The sequence below is a fragment of the Pogona vitticeps genome, chromosome 4, assembly GCF_051106095.1.
Source record: "Pogona vitticeps strain Pit_001003342236 chromosome 4, PviZW2.1, whole genome shotgun sequence".
NCBI lineage: Eukaryota > Metazoa > Chordata > Lepidosauria > Squamata > Agamidae > Pogona > Pogona vitticeps.
This window is the reverse complement of record NC_135786.1, coordinates 96572466-96590309: the sequence shown is the minus strand read 5'-3', so window position 1 is coordinate 96590309 and position 17844 is coordinate 96572466. Positions and strand designations below refer to the sequence as shown.

Below are 17844 nucleotides of genomic sequence, written 5' to 3'. Positions count from 1 at the left end.
AAATCAGTAGGATGTAATCACTGTTAAGAGGTGGTTTACCTGAGAACCATAAGAACTGCTGCTCTGTGATGTAGAAGATTGTATACTCTACAAAGAAAGCAGGAAACAGGGTCACTTCAAGGTGCAAAACCTACAAATTATTACTGTGTTCAACAAATTGTCTCTTTTTTGAACATATCAGGAAAACTGGTAATGGTTGGTTCTTGTAGGAATTCGAATGCATTTCTTCAGAGGAAACTTTTCCCTATTCTAACAAGGGGAATGTTCTCCCTGTCATTAGTGTTAACAGAAGTTTTTTGTGGGAAGAGAAGAGAACAAGACTGCTGTATCCATGTATCTCACCATGGAAGGCAGAAGACTGAGGGCTTACAGGGCTTACAGAATATGCAATTGAAACACAGGAACGAAATAGGAAACATTAGCCTGAAAAATCCCTCTTTTAAAAAAATGTAGGTTCATGAGTTTCCTGTATGTCATCCAGGAAATATCAGCAATTTCTAAGGGATGCAGTTGTAAAGCTTCCTCCCTACAAAATAAAAACATAATTGTGACTTCATTTACTCAATTTATCTAGCAATTTTATCTTATTGCCCACCCATGTTTAGTATACATGCATGGGTAGGCAGGCAGAAGACCCACTTCTATCTGGCTGTATCAATAGATATCTTGGCAATTTCCAAGGCTTTAAGACTCCCCATTGTTTAAAAATAGCAGAAAGAAATCACCCCCCTCCCGTTACAGTAAATAACATCACTGAACTGAAGAAATATCTGGTAACGGAAGGTTCTTCTGTGAAATTACTATATAGAGAACTCCGTAGTTTGAATTTTTAAAATTCTAAGCTCTGATTTCATGAATCCTGAACAAATTAGATTAAAGTTGCATCTTTATGTTCCTTGACCAACTGTACATATAGGTTGCCCTGGAAGTGCACTTGTCTTTGGCAAAATGTTTTGATTACCGGAAATTGTTTTTCCTCATGAAAGCCTCATGAATCTCTTGTTCATATTCTTAGATCTTGCACTGAGTCTCCATCAAAGCAAATTATTTTATATTCAAGTGAACAACAGAGACATTTCACCACAGAGAAAACTCATAATAATATTGATAATTTTAGAACTGCAGAGCTGGAAGGGGTCCTATGGATCACTGCGTCCACCCCCTGCCAAGGAGACACAGTGGGGAATCAAAAATCTGGCTCTGCATTCAGATACCTAAACCACTGAGCTATCTAGCATTTCTTGGAGCAGGATGGTATGTATTACTACAGGGCAGAAACAGACATCAGAGAGTCTATTATTAAAAGCTGAAAACATTTTAATGTTGAATGACATGATTTTGGCACATTATTCCTCAAGACCAATAACAAAATAAATTAATTTGTAAATTGCATTAGATGAGAAAAGCTTCTTCTGTGCACTCAGGCACTTTCAACAGCTAAGGAATTCCATGTTTTATTTACGGATTAAATATAAATCTCTGTTTCTGTCCTGATAGATTTCCCAAGGGAATAAAAGTAGAGTTTCAACCATAAGTATGTGTTTACCAGTTTACAGGCTTGGCTGTTGTAGGAGGATGAGGTCTGTAAAGAAAAGAAAACACAAAAGCAATTACTCCCTGAAGAGATAATTAATATGTTAACTTGACTAAGAATATTTCACCAACATTTATCTGGGTGACGAAGGGAGAATTACAGTAAATTACTTATAGGATTGCTTTTCTGGCATAACTCATTAAAGAAAAAAAAAGGTTCTCTGGAATAATTAGAAATCAGAGAGTGTAGTTTATGTATAGTGTGGGTTATACATCTCGTATTCCTGTGGAATTTCCCAAGTACAAATATGCAACTGCAAAAATGTATACACTGATGCTTGGTTTAATTTAGCAGACAATTGCATTGTTCTAAAGTCAGTTCTTGGATGTTCTATGCAATGTCCTTCCTCAGGCAGTCTACCTGATAATCTTATTCTTATGTGACCAGGCTAGCCTTAGTGGTTGTTATTCTAGGGCAGATAAGAATGAGTCAGTGACTCCGAAAAATCCAGAAGCCTTTGTAGCTGCTCCTTACTATGGTTGCTACTCACATGCACTGATCTATGCACTACTGCAAGCAGCAATAGTGTCAAGGAGGAGAAGACACCCCTCTGTTCATTGACCTGTCTTCTCTCTCTTTTAGGTGACAGAAGTAATAGCTACTGCTCCTTGCATATCTGCCTACTGGGGCTACAGAAGGAAGGAATCAAACAGCATCTTGTGTGCAAGTGGACCTGTAGCTGAAGCTTACTTGGGACTAAGAGCCAATAGCTGATCTGTTTGCTCAACTCACCAGTTGGTATGTTTCACCTAACCTTTTGAGTAAGAACAGAAAGATCAATTTAGGGTTTGTCTACATGTCTGTTTTGGAGTGGCCTGAACTGGGCTAAAGAGGATCACTAGGAGTTCTGGTATGTCATTGATTAGATCCTCACATCCAAATGGCATGCAGACCTCAAACAACCCGATCTGGCTCAATGTCAATTTGCCAGTATCATGAAGAGGCTTAAGAAGAGAGCCACTTCAGAATATTAGCAGATTAAACACTTCCTTGGACCCTTGGTTGCGTCAAAAACATGTATCATGAACTAAAAAAGATCAGGTGACTTGTGCTAGAGATGGTTTCATATAAAAAGTTAATAGGAATCATCTATTTTCCAGACATTTCTATTAATTAGAATCATGTTCTTTGTTAGCAAAAGCAGCTAGCTAGAAACACTCACATTGTTTGGGGACATGGAAGAATTTCTATTGTCATTGGCATTCTGAAGACTCAATGAACTCAGTGATAAAACAGGGCTTACCTTATCACAAATCTGTAAAGGCTGTCCACTCTGCCAGGAGTAAAATAATGGAAACCATTATAAAAGAAGAACCCATTTCAACTGAAGTATGTAGTGTCATTTTAGAAGAAAATGATGAGCAAAATATAGACATAATTAATTTTTATTGCTAAGGAAGCATAATATTTTGAAAAGAAACTGTAATGGTCTCTGTTACATGAAGTGGAAGCATGGAATTAATAATCTGGAGACAAACAGTTCCTGATAATGAAATAAAGGCTTTTGAAAACATAGGAGTAAAGCATATTAAAAGCATGTTCTGGGACAAATAAATGAATTTCCAGAAATCGTTCTGCTGATCTAACAAAACAACAAGGTAATTCAGCAAGAGAAAGTGGAAGCTATCAGCACTTAGACAATTGTACAGGATTTCAGCTTTCTTAACGAAAGTTGTGTAGTTTTTCCATAGTCATGATTTTTATCTTCTTTACGTTAAATTGCAGTCCTGATTTGCCACTTCTTTCACTTTCTCTAACAGCCCATGAGGCATGAAGTGAGTATATATGAAGCAATGACTGTTTTACTTATTTAGTTATCACAGTTTTAAGTGACCTGATAAGCAGAGTTCTCCAAATAATGCATAGTACATTTGGAAAAAAAAGAATAAAATATTCTCATGAATAAATAAATAACAAGAAATTATTATGAACCGCATGTAATAAAGCCAACATATAACCAGCAGTGAAGAACAAAGATTCTACAGCCTATACAACCAAAATAAAACTAGTAACAAGTGAGAGTTGTACTAAGATGGGAACACGGGGGGGAACAATGGGTAAAATGCCAGGCAGAATAGAAATGTCTTCACCTGGTGTCAAAAGGACCACCATGACAGAATCAGGTGAGTCTCTCCAGGGTGGACATTCCGCAAATGCAGTGGACTCTCCTAAGTTGTCCACCCTTGGTTTAGAGTAGAGATGGGCACAAACCACTGGTTTGGTGGTTTGGCACAGTCTGTTTCCTGGCTGAGCAGCTGATCTGCGGTTCAGTGCCACACTGGTGGCAGTGCCCTCCAATGAGAGCTCATTCAGCAGCAGCACCTGGAGCAGGAAGGGCAGGACACTGCTGCTGAATAGTTGCCCGTTGGAGGGGGTCGGGTGCCGAACTGCTGACCAGCTCTTTGACCAGGAAATGAACAGTGCCAAACTGCCTAACCAGCGGTTCATGGCCATCTCTAGTTTAGAGAATTAAAACCAGAACCTAGAATTAAATTGCAAAATGGAATGGCAGCATATTGCAAGATTTTCCAGAAGCCAAATTTAGGAAATAGCATTGAGGGTTTATTCATTTTTTTAACAGTGTCTGTCAAAGACAACTACTTTGTGGTCTTTTTCTAAGCCTCTGATGAAACAATTCGTACAACTGTATACATTGGCCTGATTTGAACTGCAGAGTAAAACTACTGATCTTTCTCTCAAAGTGAATCCCCCAGAGATGTTCTAGAGAGTGCTCATTTACCACCTGAGCTCAGTGCAATGATTTAGTACAATTCTTTTTCCTACCTCACAAAAAAATGAATTACAATGAGATAAAATAGTGATATAAACATGGACCATCCAAAGATAACACAAGAAACATGATCACTGCCATTTTTATCCACTGGAAGACTTAGTACATCTAAACGACAGGTACCTGAATAGTAATACGGACATCACTTTCAGGCCTTGATCCCTGTGGGAAAAATGGAATAATTTCTTAATCAAAGTGAGACCTAAAGAATCCCCCACAACTACCTGTACAGAGATTCCTACCCTGTAACAAACAGTATGGTTAAAAAAAAGGTCTTTATCACATCAGTTGTTATCTATGGCCACCTTTCCAAGTGGTTGCATATGTACTACAATAAACAGAAACAGTTATCTGTGCTAGAATAAAAACTAAACATTTGGACAACGTATTATTATATATACTTTATGTGTTTAATGACAGACTAGTACAATATATTGGCTGGAATCCTATTGCATACCTCTGTGTCATATAACTGTGATCTCTAGGGATCCCTCATATCCTGGAAAAGCTTTTGCGAGCCATGGAACAGAAGAGGGAATTCTTTAATGTCCAAAAATAATCTTTGTTAGTTTGGTAGTGGCTGCAGCAGCAATTGGGGCGGGGGGAGACCCACACACACACACATCTTGTGCCCCCCAAAGGCTTCCCCAGGATGAAAGAGGCCCCAAGGGAGCTTTGGGACCTGGACGGGGGGGGGGGGAGAGTGTAATCAAAACCTTTTAATCAGCCTTGTGTGCACAGAGCTGTGCCAAAAGGATTTCAGCCTCTGTATTGTAAAAACCTATGATAAGCAACATGTGAAGCAACGCTCAGAAAAACCAAAACTGGTTCAAAGCTATGGGCCAATCGCACCTGGGGTGACAGGCAAAGATGGAAACCTTTCCTGTTGAAAAACAGTCAATGAGTATTTCCCACCTTAAAAAAAAGAAACCAATGGCCATATGGTTTAAAATACTTTTATCATGCAAGTGCAGGAGTAGGCAGTATCTTTATTGGACCACTAAAAAAAAATCAAGTAGAGAGCTAGCTTTTGATGATTATTCATTTTCATCAGGCTGTGTACCAAGATATTAGATGCTCCCAAAGTTGCTTGGCACGGCTGTTGTTCATGCCAGGCAAGTTTTCTTAAGGTGAGTTGAGCAAATGGCTTGTGGGTGGTGGGTGGGTGGAAACTCTTCCTCTACCAGCATTTTGGAATTTATTTCCCATCTCTTATCTATTTTTCTCTCATATCTGCAAATGATATTGCACTATGACAATATTGCTTGAAGGACAAAAGCTATTCACTTTCCAGGCTTTCAGAATAGGTTTTGTGTGGATGACACCATGTTAGATAGCTGTTAATTGTTATAAGGAAGAATATAAACTGTAAAGCAAGATTAGCTCATACCTGGATTTTCTCAGTATATTTTGTACTCTGCAAAGAAACCACACATGAATTATTTTGACACAGAACTTTTGCCTTAACAAAATCCTTGCTACACTTAGGCCTCTACCAGGTCATAAACTCATGGCCCTTTCATTCCTTCAAAACAGTTACGTGTCCTAGCTGTGCATCTTGGCTCATCAATTGAATTAACTGGGCAATGTAATTTGCTGGTCCCAAATAGTACAAAGCACTAGATTGCTGCTGAACCAGAATGAACATGAATCAGCTGCTCTTCAGAGATTTTACAAGATCAGCTGGTCCATGCACCTGTAGATATGGTGCTTGCCAAAATCTGGAATTTGATACAGAATTAAGCATGCTAACATTTCTATCTGTCACATTTAAATGGTTCTTGCATCCTCCTGGCTGTAGGAGAAAAAGCCTAGGAAGAGACAAAGGGTAGTGAATATTGTTTGATACTACACACTCTCTAGCTAGCCCAGTGTTCTCTGATCTCCAAGAATTTGTTCTTTCTGTATCAACAGTCCTCACCTGCCTTAAAGCGTGCATAGTATGAGCAATGTAATGCTTCCAATTGGTTGGTCAAGTGATAATTCACACATTCGAGACAGCAGGACGGAAACATCCCAACAATCAAATGAAGAGTTCAGCCACACCCTTCCTAAATCGTGTGAGTTTATGCAATAGTATATGAATGGATAATGAACTGGGCAGAAGGCATGGCTTTCTGTAAACCAGCCACCAACAAAAAAGCATTAATATTTGTCAGATGACGTAACACATGATGCTGTTCTGTTTCTACAAGCTGAATACTTTGCAATCATCCTGAAAAAAAGTATTCTCAGCAGAACACAAATATATCAGATCAGAACATTAAACCAGACCATCTTAGCTCATTCCCTTCTTCACCACTTAATGGTGATTGATCCCATGGCAACATCCAACAGTTTAAATAAAGCAGGGAATGATTACCTGAATATGTTTGTATTTAGAGTTGGCAAGTTGCTATAAAAGAATAAAAAAAATCATTTAATTTGTATTATATATGCCGCCACTACACAAATACTTTGATATTCCTCCCCTAGACTCCTGCCTTCATGCAATCCTGCCATTTTTGCACATGCAAGCTTCAGGATTCATGAAATGTTCATGAAAGGTGCTTTTCTGTTTCTGCTCAGCTCTTCTAAGGATGCATTTTGTCACACTGAGCAGTGATGTCCCAAGGACCAAACAAGATGTGATTCTTGTGATGAGAGACTCATCGCTGGAACAGATAACATTATTTTGTTGCCTGAAAAACAGCAGTCATAATGAAAATGGGAATTTATAATTTCCTTTCAGAGGTTAATAGTTTCAGGGAACAACCTGTATCAGGGACTCTGTATAAAACCTGTCCCTTCACACCATAGGATGGGTGTAAAACTTCTGTTTCCCTAGCTGCTTTCTGAAGAAGGAGAAGATGCTGGAAAGTCTGGTCAGTGATCCCCACCCCGCCCCCAGATCAATATCAACCTGAACCTTAAACTGGATCTCCACCACAAAGGGCATACAACTGTTGTTTTAAAATGTGCAGTTTGAGCCGTTAGTTCAATCCTTGGCAATTTTAAAAAAAGTATGTGCCTTCCAGTAGCAACCTAGTCAGAAAAGGGGCCCATTCTAACTCTGCTGTTATGGTTGTTTCCCCATACTCAGTGCAACCAAACACAATGAGTATTCAGGGGGGTAGATATGCAGGAGCAAAGTTGAATAAGGATAGTATAGTATACAACACAAATCTGAGCTGCAGTGCAGTGCAGGGGTCACATATGTACAACCTTGTACTAATCCGCATACCACCAACTCATTTTATTGTGGCTTGCGTCCATGAATAGGTTCAGCCTTTCCCCCACCCCGCCATTTGTAAGGAGTATGAAGTAACCAGAACTGACAGGCATTCACTTAAGTGTATCAACCATTGAGGAAAAGTCTCAGTATGCTAGTTGTTATATTTTTCTTTTTTATTATTTTGTGGAGCTCAACATTTTACGGTAGCTTCGTCCTACCTTTAGGAAAGACAGGCTTTCCTTGGGCGATAACATGAACAATTTTATTTTATACACTCTGTGGAATAGGAGTCACATAGACTCACTCTCACCTATAAGAAAACATACACAGGACAGTCAGAGGACTATGAACCTCATATGTGTTATGATTTCCTCAGTCAGAGGAACCCTCCTGAAAATACTATGTAAATAATATACGAGGCGTTTTTTTTTCTTCCTGAAGTCATATTTCAGCAGCCTTGTATAGTTTTAGGCCTGTTCCTCGTGAGGCACAAAACATGCGTTCAGTGCAACTTAAGACCGAGGTTTTTTGGTCCTCATGTCACGACACAGGATGGGTAAGCAGCTATGAATATCACTTGCAGAAATAATTCTATGAGTAGAAAACCTCCTGTGCAGATTGGTTTAACACAGGGTTGGCCAACGTTTAGTGCCTCAGGTATCAGTACATTCCTGCTCCTCTCATTCCTTGCTACCAGCAATGCTAGTCACAGTTGTTGAGATCTGCAGACCAACAACATCTGGAAAGTAGTTCTCCCCCAGTTTGAGAAACAAGTTAGGACAGACCAAGAAAAAAGCATCCTTACCGACGTATATGATGTGCGCTGTAAAGACGACATGAAATGTATTGTTAGTTGGATAACTTTTCTGGTAGCAAAAGTACTTCTAACAGCATAGTAAATGGCCTCCTAACTAGCAACTTTCATTTAGATATTTCACACTGAACTTGCATATTATTAAAAAGCAATGCAGCACACAACATTTGAAACAATTAATTAATCATTTTTATATTTAAAATAAAGTCCTTACTTCAGGTGGGAAGGGGTTGCTGGGAGGATACACGACAACCTGCCAAATATGAAATAATTATCAGTTAGATTTAGCTGAATTTAAAAGACAATATTTATTGTATAATACGGATTTGTTCTCCACTCCACTTTTGTTCTTTGTTTAGGAGAACATGCAGTGGTCAAAATCCAGTAATAGGTCACCACTAGAGTAAGTCCATTGAGTCAATATGGATTGGTGAATCAGCTCCTCCATAAGTTCCACATATTCAATGGACCTACTCTAGTCTTGATGTACTACTGGATTTCCAATGTATGGAAAGAAATGTAAGAAAAAAGAAAGAAAAAACTATAATCCTTTACTGCAATGAAGACAAACAAAAGCCTAGAAAATGGCTTGGGTATTCAGAAAATTATTTTCCCCCTCTATTACTCAGCATCTGGAAAAGTTGATGTTACTCATTACTCAGCATGTGAAATATGAGAAGGAAAAGCAAAGTAACAAATTTGAATCAGATACTTTTCCTGCTCTTGGTTCCAGATGTCAATTTAAATATATTTAACAACTAGTTCAATTTTCTGAATGAACATTGGTGAGCTTGCTCATTTGTTTGGAAATTTCCTCCAAATCAATGGGAGTTTTGCCACCACTTCCATAAAGAGGCAGGCTTGTACAGAAAGGTATATTTTTGCACACAGCTGTTGACATCAGTGGTTCACGAATGAGCACCACTCAATGGATCCTTCCAAATCCATTTCTGTAGCCACTCTAGTTACACACATGGAAACCTCTTCCAGTAGGTGGTGCATCTTTTGCGATTTAGGGGCCGGACGAGCCCAGCTAGTATTCCTAAAGACTGAGTCATATCATTAAGCAAACTAAGGGTGCAACTAGACAGCTGAGTTATCCTGGCCTAGAATGATCTAGATCATGCTAAACAGGGTTACCTTGATGTGCAGTATGTCATTTTCAGTGATCCTTGTATCAGTGTGCAAGGATCAACAAGACGACACCTCAAGCAGCTCTGTTTAACACAATTAAAACTTCTTTCCCTTCAAAGGTAAAGCTTTCATTTTCTCAAAATTGTTAAGCAGCTTAGACAAAGCTGAAATTGAAGCCTTTCTTGCTGCTCATCTTTGTTGTTGTACACCAACACAGCACATCAGTGATGCTGTGAGATGGATTTTTTTTAAAAAAGCACTTTAAAAGTGTTGCTGGTGTGTTAACAATTTTAAAAAAGAAATGTAAAACTTCCCCTTCATTTCCCTCCAAAGGCAAGCAGCAAGGAAGCTTCCCATTTCTGAAGAATGTTAAGTAGCTTCAGCAAAGCTAGGCAGCTGCTTCAGTGTGATCCCAGCAATCACACATGCTGGAACAAAACCTAAACAGAATGATCCCTCGTGCATGTAAAAAAAATTAAAATAAAGAGCAGCCCCTAACAGGAAGCCAAAAAGGCTCAGGTAGGGACAGGTTGGTTCATGCTGGTGCTTATGTTGTGTGTTCATATGAAAAAGGAACAAACTATCCCATCCCCAGAGTACACTACTAAACTATGACAAATCCCCCTGTAGTCACATCCCGAGGCAGCTGCTTTAGACCAGTGGTCCTCCAGATGTTCTTGGACTTCAACTCCCAGAAATCCTGGCCAGCAGAGGTGGTGGTGAAGGCTTCTAGGAGTTGTAGTCCAAGAACATCTGGAGGCCCAAGGCTAGGGACCACTGCTTTAGACAACAAATTTTGAGTGTCAAGAAATGGCAGTAAAGGGTTAGTTATTTGATTTGTTATCATATTTTCAATGCGAGACAATGGGAGACAGGTTTGTGGGAATTTCTACCTCAGACCAGAAAGAGATCTTAGAGATAGACTGTAATTACACCTGAAAGCTGGTTGATTTTTTAGAAAGTTATCTGAGTTAGTCTTTCCTTGTTTACAAAATAAGACTTCAAAGGAATCCCATGTAAATATCCCTCTTGCAGTCATGGTCTACCTTCAGCTGCCAAAGTAACCAGTCTTGTCTACTATCTTCTTTGACCAGAGACCAGAACACCATGTGGTACACCTCAGGCAGCAAAATCTCTTGGGCCATCCTGCTGAGGGTAGCATAGTCATGCTAGTCCCAACCCTGCCTGTTCTGAAGGTCAATAGAAGATGAGAGTGAGATGCAAACCAGTAAAGGTCTTTAGCTGTAAGAATGTGGTGTGCTGAAATAAGGCCCTATGTAGAAGCACTTCAGTGTTTTAGTTCACAAAGTGTACGTACCTTTCCTTTATTTGAAACAGTTGAAACAGACTGCAAGAAAACAAAAAGCAAATATTTATATTTTGCAAGTTCTTGCTAAACTGACTAATCAGGAACAGTGCCTGAGAGGGACTGGGACAATCATAGAATCACAGAGTCCAACCCCATGCCATGCAGGAACACCATCAAAGCACTCCCGACAGATGGCCATCCAGCCTCTGCTTAAAAACCTCCAAAGGAGGAGACTCCACCACACTCAGAGGCAGCATATGCCACTGCCGACCAGCTCTGACTGTCAGAAAGTTCTTCCTGAGATTCAGGTGGAATCTCTTTTGTAGTTTGAAACCATTGCTCCTTGTCCTAGTGTCTGGAGCTGTGAAAAATAAACCTGTCCCTTCTTCGACACGACATCCCTTCAAATATTTAAACATGGCTATCATGTCCCCTCTTAACCTTCTTTTTGTAAGGCTGAACATTCCCAGCTCCCTAAGTCACTCCTCATACAGTAGGTCATGGCTTCCAGACCTTTGACCATTTTGACTGCCCTCCTCTGGACACGTTCCAGGTTGTCAACATCCTTCTTGAATTGAGGTGCCCAGAACTGGATACAATACTCTAGGTGAGGTCTGACCAAAGCAGAATAGAGTGGTACTATCACTTCCCTTGATCTAGACACTATTGATGCAACCAAGAATTGCACTGGCTTTCTTGGCAGCTGCATCACACTGCTGACTCATGTTCAGCTTGTGGCCTACCAAGACTCCTAGATCCCTTTCACATGTGCTGTTGTCTAGCCAGGTGTCTTCCATCCTATATCTGTCCAGTTCATTTTTTTCTGCCTAGGTGTAGGACCTTACATTTCTCCCTGTTGAAATTCATTTTGTTAGTTTTGGCCCATGACTATAATCTGTCAAGGTCATTTTTAATTTTAATCCTGTCCTCTGGGGAATTAGCAACCTCTCCCAATTTCTTATCACCATCATGCTTGCTAGAGGATTCTGGGAATTGTAGTCCAACTAGCAACTCACCAGCCTCTGTGTGGGAGATATCAGAGGATGGTGTTTCCTATCTATTAAATGTAGCCCCTTCCCTCTTGGAGACTTATTTTATATTTCGAAAGTATTTAACAGAACAATCAAGTAATAGCCCCTTACCTGTCCATATGAGTTGCTGCCACCATAATCTACCCCTGGCTGCAGATAAAACAAACCCTTGGTTACTTCTTTATAAATGCTATCCATTGAAACAAACTTCTACATAATGAAATGGAACCCACCTGCAACTGTAAGTTCAAGTAAAGCAAACAATATATACGCTGAGGTGTATGGTAAAGGCAATGAATATTTAATTTAAACATCTAGATCAGGAGCTAGGAGTTTCTGACCCTCCAGATGTTGTCTAACTACAATTCCCATCACCTCCACCCACCTACAATGCTGGTTGAGAATTATAGGAATTGGAATCGAAGAACATTTGCAGCATGAACAGGTTCCTCATTCCTTTAGGAGAAATCCTTAGGTGAAATCTAGTCCAGATTTATTCTAGGATAATGAAAAACTAAACAAGGTATTTTTAACACACAGTACAGAAGCTCGTAGAGTAAATCAAATCATTTTTCTATTTATATACAAGTTACAATGCAAACTATCTATTTTATACCCAACTTTTGCAGCACAATTCTGTGGATGCTTACACTGAGGTAATTCTCATTAGCTTCCATACGGCTCCCCCACCCCCAAAATAAAACAGATACAGAATTAAAGCTACTGTAGAATGTGTTTTTGTCACTTAAATCCAGTGATTTTGATCTCAAATGCCTGTGAAGAGGCCACTGCCTCCCTTTTCCCTTTTCAGTAGCCCCATCCATTCTAGACAGATCCCTCAATGATCAGGAGCAGATTCTGGAGGAGAAATATGCTGATCATGCTGGTGGGGGGGGGGGGAGCCACAAATGGTGAGCACTCACATTTGATCCAAACTGGTATGTTGGGATCATTATGTTACACTTCAGTCCACTTTTGCTGCAATCTTTTAAACTTTTTTTGCCAGAGAGCTATTAAACACTTCTAACGGAGACAAATACTGCCTACAGTGCAAAGCATGTAATGGGTCTATAAAGCTGAAGACCTGGCTGATCTCATGACATCATCTCCCATCCAATCCCAGAAGAATACTTACATCAGAGCAGCCATACTTGTTGTAAACACTAGCAACTGAACCCTGTGTAGAAAACAGAAAGATATATCAGAAATAACAGGAGAAGAGGTAACACAAGTTTTTTTTAAAAAAATTGTTGCTAGGTTTTGCCTCTGGAATACATTACATATTGAACTAGGCTACAACTTCCCTAAACCTCAGGCAGCATGGCTAATGGTTGTGGATTATGGGAGTTGTGGTCTAATTCATTTTGGCAATCATTAGATGGCTAACAGCAGTGCAGGAAAAAGGCCTCTCACAACTGTGGGTTGTGGGGCAACTGCATGCGCCTTATGAAGTAGTAAAGCTGGAGCTGCACATAATACTCTTGAGACATCAAGTAGAAGATTATTTCCAAAGTCCGCAGGCCAAAACAGTTTAGGGTTTTCTAGATCAAAAGCAGCATTCACAATAAGACCTAGAAGACAAGTGATGGGTAGCCATTGTAAACTCTAAAGTGTTGACATCGTTGTGAGAGGCCAATACATGCAACAATACCACTGGAATCAATATTATATCAAATCTCTGACATTACCCTTCCAAAATGGGAACAATATTTTGTGGGACCAAAGATGGAATATGTTTGCTTACACCAATGCATCCATTCCTTCTGATACCTCCTTGGTATACTACACCTCCCTGGAAAAAAGTAAACATAGTTCATTGCTTTGTAAAATGCATTATTTAACACAGATAAAGACTCCTGCAATGTGGAGCACTCACAGCTCTCATTGCAACCCATCTACTTTGGAGGGTGGGGGAAGGCTTACTTGAGAGTAACTGTTGCTGTCCTTGGGAGCAACATGTACAATCTGAAAAGATAACGGAAAATATTTGTTTTGTTGTAAAGCAAGAGTGAAACCAAGTAAATGTTCCGAGTGGCTCTTTTGCTTTACACAGAGCTTATGATTTCCATCATCCTGTTGACCTATACTTGGGAAAGAGGAACAGGAATTCTACTTAAAGTCATCCACAGGAGCTTTCCACTAGGATAGCAAGAGAATTGAGGAAATATGACCCTAAGGACTCAAAGGCAGACTCTAGAATGCTTTCTAAAAAGTGGTAGATTATGGAAATCAACCTTCCACCACCATTCTAGAATGAAGTTTATTAATGTTTATTTTATTAAAAAGCAGGGTTGATTTTAAAGAGCCAGAATAAACCGTGAAAAATACAGCTCAACATTCCTCTTTTTTTAAAGCCACTTTAAAGTCATGCTTATAAACAGGAAACATTACTTATCACAACAGAGTTTTAACAAAGTTTTTGCTCATTGCATTACTTCTGAAATACTGTTCATGGAGTTATGCTGCTTAAGGTTAATGATGTCATTAGCTGTAGTGATTTTTCACAAATAAATAATTTTCAAAACCCTCCTGCAAGGTCACACGGCATCTCTTTTAATAATATATGACCAGATAGGTGGGGTATAAATGGAATAAATAAATAAATAAATAAATAAATAAATAAATAAATAAATAAATAAATAAATAAATAAAGGGAAACCATTGGGGGGGTCACAGGACAGAAGGAAATCTTTGATTTCTGGATTTTTTTATTTCCAATGACACCAGCCTTCTGAATTATAAATTACAGAATAGGATTCTGACCTCTAAAGTAATCATCCACTGGCAACTATTTAGAACATTTTACTTCTAAATAAATGTAACAGAACTATATGTGTAGTGAGCAACAAATTTAAAAAAAAACACTTTTACCTCTAGAAAGACAATGCTATGTAGTGGCATTGGAACTGAGCTAGTGAGAAAAGACTTCAAATTCCTGTCCAACTGTCCAGCTATGTAGCTCAGTGAGTAGCTAGAACTGTGTCGGGGGGGGGGGTTAGATTAAGTATTTGTTCTTTGAAATGTACACCATTAGACATGCACAATGTGATATTTTTTCCACTATCCACATAATGCAAAGCTTGTCTCAATTCTAACAGTGACAAAATCCAAGACTCTATGTGCTTTTCTATACCTCTTGAAAACATGATAGCTTTTATTTCCACTTCCTCTTGTTTTGTTGGGGGCCCCAATTCTGCACTACAGCATGGATCCATCCTTTTTTCATTCCCCCTCCTCTGTTCCCTCCCCTGTGCTCTCCTTCATGTCCTCATCCATGCCCAGAGCCTAACTGGTTATGCAGCCCAAATTTAGTGCCAGCAGTGAGAGCATGCTAGCTGGCGGGAGGGGCAGCTAAAGAAGCTTCTGCTGTTCCCATTGCCATCATCATCACCACTGTCTTGAGCTGCCACAGGTTAGACCTGAGATCTTGTGCTTGGTTGTTCTCTGAGACTGCGGGGAGTACAGGGGTATGAATGCTAGCCCAATTCAGCAGAGAGGTGAATTCTGGGAAGTCCCTTGCCCATCCATGACAAACAGGGATGAAGCAAGAAAAGGTGGGGTAGACATATCCCACCATTGAAAGAGCTTTCTACTAAATGTCCTAAGAGCAAATGCCTTTCTGGTTTCCCATTTATGTAGCCCTGGTTCCTCTTGGTAGTAGGGACAGGATATAGATTTCAGAGATAAACAGATTTATTCACCTTGTCTTCAACAGGGATTTTAGAATATTAGACAGGATTCTGTTAGTCACAGCAACTGGCATAATGCAATCAACATAAATTTTGACAGCAAACTGCCTCAAGTTAAAAAAGCAGCGTAAGTATTTGCTGTTGTATCCTGGATCACAACAAGAAGTGTCTATGCTGAATTCTTAACTTGTGCCGTTCCTGTGGGGTTTTCCTATCCGTATAGCGATGTTTCCGGATAGCGACGATTAATCCGGAACGGATTAACGTTGCTATGCGGGGCACCACTGTACCCCACATTAGTGTAAAAATGCAACAACATTTCAGTAATTACCTAACAGTTAGAATCACAAGGGAATATACAACAAAGGAACAGAAATAGCCATATAACAGCTCTCCCATATCCACCAATAGTGTGGAATCTAATAAGGTGCACATTCAACTTGGAAATGGTTTTGCAGTGTGTTGGCTCATGCTGCAATGTGGAAATTCAGGTGTTTGGTATATGATTTATGGAAAACAGCGTGCAGGAAATAGACTGCCCATATGCTGGCAATGATAGCAAATTGCTTGCATACCCTACTAAGCTAATGGGTAGCCATCTGACGAAAGCTCCAAGTAAACTAAGCTATTTATGTGCATATAACAATTCACAAAGGAAAGGAGTCACCAAGAAGTACAGTACACGTTAGGGGAATATTAGATCAAACATTATATTATAAGTAGAGATGTGGATATTCGTACAGTATTTGTGTACGAATACACTTGCATAGCTGGACATAATAAGGGTCTGGCCCCCTGGGGCTGGATATCCTCATGCATCTGCTGCTGCTGGCAGCTTTACTCTCCCTTCCTATTGCTCTGGAGCTTGTGGTCGACTATCCCCTCATCAGTCTGGCAGGGAGGCTTATCTTCCCTCCTGCCAGGAGCAGATAGCCGACCATGAGCTCCAGAGCCATTGGAATAGAGAGTGGAGCAGGCAACAGCAGCAGATGCATGATGGTCTGGCCCCAGTGGGCTGGACCCTCATTACATCCAGCCATGTGGGGGTATTCATATATGAATATCCCCATCTCTAATTTATGTGTCATATGATTTGGGTCATCATCTAGCATTCTCTTAATGAGACTATTAAATTAGTAGCAGTACTTACTTGGGGTTGGCTGCCCCCACTCTGAAAGGAAGTTGAACTCTGTAAAAGAACCAAAATTCAACCATTTATTCATTAAAAGACCACTGTTAAATAATATGATTTGCACAATCTCCATATCCTTCTTCTCTTGGACAGAATGAAAAAGAGGAGGCGTCTCACTCAGCTTATCTTGATCCTATTTCTGTAGCTCATTATCCCTGGAGGCAGAAGCCCACACGTTTATTTATCTATTAATAATGCCCTTCATAGATTATCTGCTTGATTTCTGAGGGGCAGGTGACTAGCAAAATCTAACAGAAATAAAAGGCTACAATGAGGGCACCTATGAATTTTCTTTTGTCATCCCAATAGTGTGTACTCAGACAAAATACAAATCTACTGTCATAGATCATGCAGTAAGGGACAATAATCGTACATCGGATGGACAAATATAGAGTGCAGAGGTAGGCATGAATACTCAGGAAGACGTAAATCCTGCTGAGTTCAGTATGATTTATTTCCATGTAACAGGTACTAGATTGCAGCCTCAGAACACTATGGAAAATAATAATGAGTTAAGTCCAGACTTAGTTATGCTTAGAGGAGATGTACTGATAGTGGAGTGGAGTGGGGCCAACTTGATTTTAGTTGCTATACACTCAACAGGACTAAAGCATGGATGCAATCCAGTACATTGCAACTGATGACAATATTAAGGAGAGTTGTCAAAAGCAACATCGAGCATATTTTGGTGGAGTGAAAGAAAACGGTCACAAGAAAAGAAATTATAAAGAAAGAAAGAAGGAATTGTGGAAATGAGCTAAAGCAAATATGCTGGTGTTGTCATTTTTGTAATGTATTTTGAAAGACAGTGCTTACCTTAGCACATTCACTGCTGCTTGCATAAGATCCACCCTGCAAGTTTGCAAGCAATAAAAAAGTTATTTTTTTAAAAAAAAAGTTTATTTAAAGTTTCAGGACTCTTTTCCAATTAAAAACAGCATCAGTGACAAAAGAACATACAAATCAATACAGAAACTGACTTTATGGTAATTGAATGTGAAAAAGACTAAGAAAGTCTACATTTAGATTCATGAAGGGCAAACAGGAATAATAGCAATGAATGTCTTAATCACAGA

At 39.5% G+C, this 17844-nt stretch overlaps 3 long non-coding RNA genes across 3 annotated transcripts; all 3 read right to left on the bottom strand.

Moving 5' to 3' along the window:
- Positions 1–39: 39 nt before the first annotated feature.
- LOC140706334 (uncharacterized) lies at positions 40–5805 on the bottom strand. Its single transcript, XR_012085973.2, has 5 exons — positions 5776–5805; positions 4509–4547; positions 2838–2867; positions 1547–1582; positions 40–87 (listed from the first exon to the last, which is right to left on the bottom strand). It is a non-coding gene; the product is annotated as an uncharacterized LOC140706334 (long non-coding RNA).
- A 2599-nt stretch (positions 5806–8404) lies between these two features.
- On the bottom strand, positions 8405–13669 carry LOC140706333 (uncharacterized). The gene is made up of 6 exons (XR_012085972.2): positions 13632–13669; positions 13023–13064; positions 11999–12037; positions 10866–10895; positions 8628–8666; positions 8405–8422 (listed from the first exon to the last, which is right to left on the bottom strand). It is a non-coding gene; the product is annotated as an uncharacterized LOC140706333 (long non-coding RNA).
- A 71-nt stretch (positions 13670–13740) lies between these two features.
- Positions 13741–17623, bottom strand: LOC144588650 (uncharacterized). The gene is made up of 3 exons (XR_013544298.1): positions 17585–17623; positions 16727–16765; positions 13741–13852 (listed from the first exon to the last, which is right to left on the bottom strand). It is a non-coding gene; the product is annotated as an uncharacterized LOC144588650 (long non-coding RNA).
- Positions 17624–17844: the final 221 nt, after the last annotated feature.